The sequence below is a fragment of the Oncorhynchus masou genome, chromosome 31, assembly GCF_036934945.1.
Source record: "Oncorhynchus masou masou isolate Uvic2021 chromosome 31, UVic_Omas_1.1, whole genome shotgun sequence".
NCBI classification, from domain to species: Eukaryota; Metazoa; Chordata; class Actinopteri; order Salmoniformes; family Salmonidae; genus Oncorhynchus; species Oncorhynchus masou.
The window spans coordinates 100,075,834-100,082,296 of NC_088242.1; positions in this window are offsets into that span (position 1 = coordinate 100,075,834).

Sequence of the window (6,463 nt, forward strand, 5' to 3'; positions counted from 1 at the left end):
TAGTCTATTAATTACTCTAGAAATAGTCTATTAATTACATCTAGAAATAGTCTATTAATTACATCTAGAAATAGTCTATTAATTACATCTAGAAATAGTCTATGAAAAAATAGATTTGACCCACTGTTTTCCTTTAGGGTTTCACCATCAACAGCTGTAATATCAAATCAAATCAAATGTTATTTGTCACATACACATGGTTAGCAGATGTTAATGCGAGTGTAGCGAAATGCTTGTGCTTCTAGTTCCGACAATGCAGTAATAAACAACAAGTAATCTAACTAAAAATTCCAAAACTACTGTCTTATACACAGTGTAAGGGGATAAAGAATATGTACATAAAGATATATGAATGAGTGATGGTACAGAGCAGCATAGGCAAGATACAGTACATGGTATCGAGTACAGTATATACATATGAGATGAGTATGTAAACAAAGTGGCATAGTTAAAGTGGCTAGTGATACATGTATTACATAAGGATGCAGTAGTTAAGTCTGAGAAATCCCTTTATAACACTTGGTGACAACTGCTAATGTATGAGGGGGCTTTATAAAATACAACACCACGTCTGGTAATTGGATGCTTGATCAAATAGAGTCCTTTACCACCCATCTGCAATTCAGACAACAGTTGCTGCAATATGTCCAAGCATGTACTTCAGCATTAATGTAGCAGCACATATACCAGGCAGGTCATCTGGACGTTAGCACAATTCATCCTTATTTCTTTAAAGGTCTTTTGTTTGCACGTGTCTGGTAAATATTTAAGCCGATGCCGAGTGTGTGTCTGTGTGTACATGGAGAGGGGCGGGTATTGCGACTGCGTGTGTGTGTGTGTGTGTGTGTGTGTGTGTATACGCTGGTGTATGCCTGTTTGTGTGAGGGGTGTGTGCTAGTCAGGTGTATGAGCCATGCTACCTGCCAGCTGTCTGGGGGTCCCCTGTCCCCTGTCCCTGCCCCCTGTCCCCATGAGCCATGCTACCTGCCAGCTGTCTGGGGGTCCCCTGTCCCCTGTCCCTGCCCCCTGTCCCCAGTCCCTTATCCCCTTCCTAATCAGGGTTAGCTCTGAGAGAAGAGATGCATTGTTCTCCTCACAGCAGACATGACCAGGAGGAGAGGAGAAGAGGAGGTGACAGCCCTGCCATCTGCTGTATGGGAGCCCCTCCTCCACCATCATCATCACAAATGGCACCCTATTCCCTATGTAGTGCACTACTTTTGACCAGGGCCCATAGAGAATAGGGTGCCATTTGGGACACTGGTCAGGACTAACCAACACCAACCCCCTAGTCCTAGATGCTCTGCATTCTTCACACACATGCTGCTTAGGGGGATGCTGCCTAGGCCCTAGGATCAGATGGCCTGGCTGAGAGAGGGGGATGCTGCCTAGGCCCTAGGATCAGATGGCCTGGCTGAGAGAGGGGGATGCTGCCTAGGCCCGAGAATCAGATGGCCTGGCTGAGAGAAGGGGGATGCTGCCGAGGCCCTAGAATCAGATGGCCTGGCTGAGAGAAGGGGGATGCTGCCTAGGCCCTAGGATCAGCTGGCCTGGCTGAGAGGGGGATGCTGCCGAGGCCCTAGGATCAGATGGCCTGGCTGAGAGGGGGATGCTGCCTAGGCCCGAGAATCAGATGGCCTGGCTGAGAGGGGGATGCTGCCGAGGCCCTAGAATCAGCTGGCCTGGCTGAGAGAAGGGGGATGCTGCCGAGGCCCTAGAATCAGCTGGCCTGGCTGAGAGAAGGGGGATGCTGCCGAGGCCCTAGAATCAGCTGGCCTGGCTGAGAGAGGGGGATGCTGCCTAGGCCCTAGGATCAGATGGCCTGGCTGAGAGATGGGGATGCTGCCTAGGCCCTAGGATCAGATGGCCTGGCTGAGAGAGGGGGATGCTGCCTAGGCCCTAGGATCAGATGGCCTGGCTGAGAGAGGGGGATGCTGCCTAGGCCCGAGAATCAGATGGCCTGGCTGAGAGGGGGATGCTGCCTAGGCCCTAGGATCAGATGGCCTGGCTGAGAGAGGGGGATGCTGCCTAGGCCCGAGAATCAGATGGCCTGGCTGAGAGAGGGGGATGCTGGTGGATGATAAAGGGAGGAACTTGTGCCTCTAAAATATATAGAGACACCTGGAGGCATCTGATTTTCAGTTATAGACTATGTACATTTAGCCAGGATTTGTCTTTAGAGTGATTGTGTTTATGACAAGCCTCAACTTGCGGACTCTAGATCCTTATCTCGTCTGAAACACCCAGACATCATCATCATCTCCTTGTGTATTTACATCCTGATTCATTTGGATGGCAGTCGAGGGCCAACTGTTGTTGCAACGTACATTCTTTCAGCCTGTATCAAATGCAATGTTATTGGTCCTGCACACATATTTTGCAGATGTTATTGCAGGTGTTGTGACATATGCTCATGTTTCTCGCTCCAACAGTGCATCAATACCTAGCTAACAACACAAAACAATATACACTCGTGCAGGTAATCTAGTGGTTAGAGCGTTGGGTCAGTAACTGGCAGGTTGCTGGATCGAATCCCCGAGCTGACAAGGTAGAAATTTGTCGTTCTGCCCCTGAACAAGGCCGTTAACCCACTGTTCCCTGGGTCCCGTGGATGTGTGGGAAGATAAGACAAAACAAATGGAAAATGAAAGGTGGATTGGCGATGGCTAGAAGACCGGTGACGTCGAACGCCGAACGTCGTCCCGAACAAGGAGAGGAACCGACTTCGGAGGAAGTTGTGATTAGTATCAATTTAATTAACAAATATACCGTATGTGCTTATAGTGACCTATCAACTTAAGTCTTAAACCTTAAATGGTTGAGCATTTTCCCCATGTCTTTTTGGTCTGTTTTGCCCTGTAGTCACTGCCAGCCTGTGTTAATGCTTCGAACGTACAAAGCTCTCCCTCGCCCTCCATTTTGCAAATCTGACCTATAAATCTATCCTCCTGATTCATGCTTACAAGCAGAAACTAAAGCAGGAAGTACCAGTGACTCGCTCAATACTGAAGTGGTCAGAGGACGCAGATGCTAAAAGCTACAGGACTGTTTCGCAAACACAGACTGGAATGTGTTCCGGGACTCATTCGATGGCATTGAGTGAGTTTACCACAGTAGAACATCGACCTGGACAGACGACCACCCCATCGGAACCCCCATCGGAACCTGTTATTGAATGGGCCATAGGGCCTGGCTTAATCTCTGTCAACTACCTTGACAGGCCATTAGAACCATCAGAACCTGTGAACTACCTGGAATTGAATTGAGAGAGAGAAAGAGGAGGAGAGAGGAAGGGGAGGGGGAAGATGGGGGAGAGAGAGAAGGAGGGGTGGGAGAGAGGGAAGAGGTGGGAGAGAGGGAAGAGGGGGAGAGAGAGCCACTAGAACCATCTCAACCTGTTAATTAATGGGCCATAGGGCCTGGCTTAATCTCTGTCAACTACCTGGACAGGCCATTAGAACCATCAGAACCTGTGAACTACCTGGACAGGCCACTAGAACCATCTCAACGTGTTAATCAATGGGCCATTGGGCCTGGCTTAATCTCTGTCAACCTAGAAGTAAAATTAATTTCTGTGTTCGTTATCTCGCGCATCCTGTTAAATTCTGGCAGATTCTCTCAGCCTACAAACTAAATCTGCCCACGGGAGATTAGGCCTGGTTTAGACCTGTTTTAGGCCTGGTTTGACTGAGGCAGTTGCAGCACAATGCAGTCTATGAGCATTGTGGGTGTGACCGGCCTTGTGTTGGGAGGTGGGACACACCAGGCCAAGCACTCCACTCCCTTTGTTTCACTGCTACAGGAGGAAATGGACACATTCCTGACATTACCATGTCCATGGGGGCTACCACTAACACCCCCCCCCCCCAGGCTCTGTTTTCTGCTGATGAAACCGGCCAAGAGAGGGGGAAGAGGAGAGAGGGGGGGGAGGGGAAGAGGAGAGAGAGAGAGCGAGGGGAAGAGGTGGAGGAAGAGGGGAGAGAGTGGAAGAGGGGGAGAGAGAGGGGAAGGGGGGAGAGAGAGGGGAAGGGGGGAGGGGAAGGGGAGGGGGAAGAGGGGGAGAGAGTGTGGAAGGGGAGGGGAGAGGGGGAGAGAATGTGGAAGGAGAGGGGGAAGAGAGAGGGGAAGGGGAGGGGGAAGAGGGGGAGAGAGAGGAGAAGGGGAGGGGGAGAGAGAGCATTGCACACCTGCATTGCTTGCTGTTTGGGGTTTTAGGCTGGGTTTCTGTACAGCACTTTGAGATATCAGCTGATGTACGAAGGGCTATATAAATACATTTGATTTGATTTGAGAGGGGAGGGGGAGAGAGTGTGGAAGGGGAGGGGGAAGATGGGGAGAGAGAGAAATCATGAGAAAACAAAAAGATAATTACTTGACAAATTGGAACTAGAATGAGCAAACTAGAATGCTATTTGGCCCTAAACAGAGAGTACACCGTGGCAGAATACCTGACCACTGTGACTGACCCAAACTTAAGGAAAGCTTTGACTATGTACAGACTCAGTGAGCATAGCCTTGCTATTGAGAAAGGCCGCCGTAGGCAGACATGGCTCTCAAGAGAAGACAGGCTATGTGCACACTGCCCACAAAATTAGGTGGAAACTGAGCTGCACTTCCTAACCTCCTGCCCAATGTATGACCATATTAGATAGACATATTTCCCTCAGATTACACAGATCCACAAAGAATTTGAAAACAAACCAGATTTTGATAAACTCCCATATCTACTGGGTGAAATACCACAGTGTTTCATCACAGCAGCAAGATTTGTGACCTGTTGCCACAAGACAAGGGCAACCAGTGAAGAATAAACACCACCGTAAATACAACACATATTTATGTTTATTTATTTTCCCTTTTGTACTTTAACTATTTTCACATAATATGACATTTGAAATGTCTTTGTTCTTTTGGAACTTCTGTGAGTGCAATGTTTACTGTTCATTTTTATTGCTTACTTCACTTTTGTTTATTGTCTACTTCACTTGCTTTGGCAATGTACGCATATGTTTCCCATGGTAATAAAGCCCCTTGAATTGAATTGAGAGAGAGAAAGAGGAGGAGAGAGGAAGGGGAGGGGGTAGATGGGGGAGAGAGAGAAGGAGGGGGTGGGGGAGAGGGAAGAGGTGGGAGAGAGGGAAGAGGGGGAGAGAGAGAGGAAGGGGACAGGGAAGAGGTGGGAGAGAGAGGGGAAGAGGAGGAGAGAGGAAGGGGAGGGGGTAGATGGGGGAGAGAGAGAGGAGGGGGGGTGGGAGAGAGGTGGGGGAGAGAGGGGAAGAGGTGGGAGAGACAGGGGAAGGGGAAATTGGGGAGAGGAGGGGGGAGTGGGGGAGAGAGAGGGGAAGAAGAGGGTGAAAAGGGGGAGAGAGAGAGGGGAAGAGAGGGGAAGAGGTGGGAGACAGGTGGGAGAGAGAGGGGAAGAGGTGGGAGAGAGAGGGGAAGAGGGGGAGGGGGAAGAGGAGGGGGGAAAGGAGGGGAGAGAGGGGAAGAGGTGGGGGAGAGAGGGGAAGAGGTGGGAGAGAGAGGGGAAGAGGGAGGGGGAAAAGGGGGAGAGAGAGAGGGGAAGGGGAGGGGGAAAAGGGGCAGAGAGAGAGGGGAAGGGGAGGAGGAAAAGGGGGAGAGAGAGAGGGGAAGAGGAGGGGGAAAGGGGGAGAGAGAGGGGAAGAGGAGGGGGAAAAGGGGGAGAGAGAGGGGAAGGGGAGGGGGAAAAGGGGGAGAGAGAGAAGGTAAGGGGAGGGGGAAAAGGGGAGAGAGAGGGGGAAGAGGAGGGGGAAAAGGGGGAGAGAGAGAGGGGAAGGGGAGGGGAAGAGGTGGGAGAGAGAGAGGGGGGGGAGAGGGGGGGAAGGGGAGGGGGAAAAGGGGGAGAGAGAGAGGGGAAGGGGAGGGGGTAGATGGGGAGAGAGAGAGGGGGAAGGGGATGGAGAGAGAGAGGGGAAGGGGAGGGGGAAAAGGGGGAAAGGGGAGGGGAATGGGAGGGGAAAAGGGGGAGAGAGGGAGGGGAAGGGGAGGGGGAAAAGGGGGAGAGAGAGAGGGGAAGGGGAGGGGGAAAGGGGAGGGGAAGGGGAGGGGAAGAGAGGGAGGGGAAGCATCCACACGAAGACAGTAGGTGTTAATATTATGTGATGGAATAAACAACAGCTGCCTTGTCCACAATAGTTTGTTGAAGACCATGGGGTTTAACAACAGAAAAGGCATCACCTAAAAAGGCAAATCAGAACCCATAAGAACCCTAGAATTATTTGCTTTTTTGTGTCATTAAAACCCACAGATTCCTGTCATTTCTACCACATTAAGATGCTGAATAAAAGGGCTGTGATGGAAGAGAAACACCTCATTGTAACTTGTCGGAGGGCCACAGGACACACGAGGAAACAGATCTCAACAAATAACATCTTGCTATCAGGACGATGTTAAACTGTTAGAGCTGAGCAGCATTTACTCACATCCGTCTGTGTTGTAACAG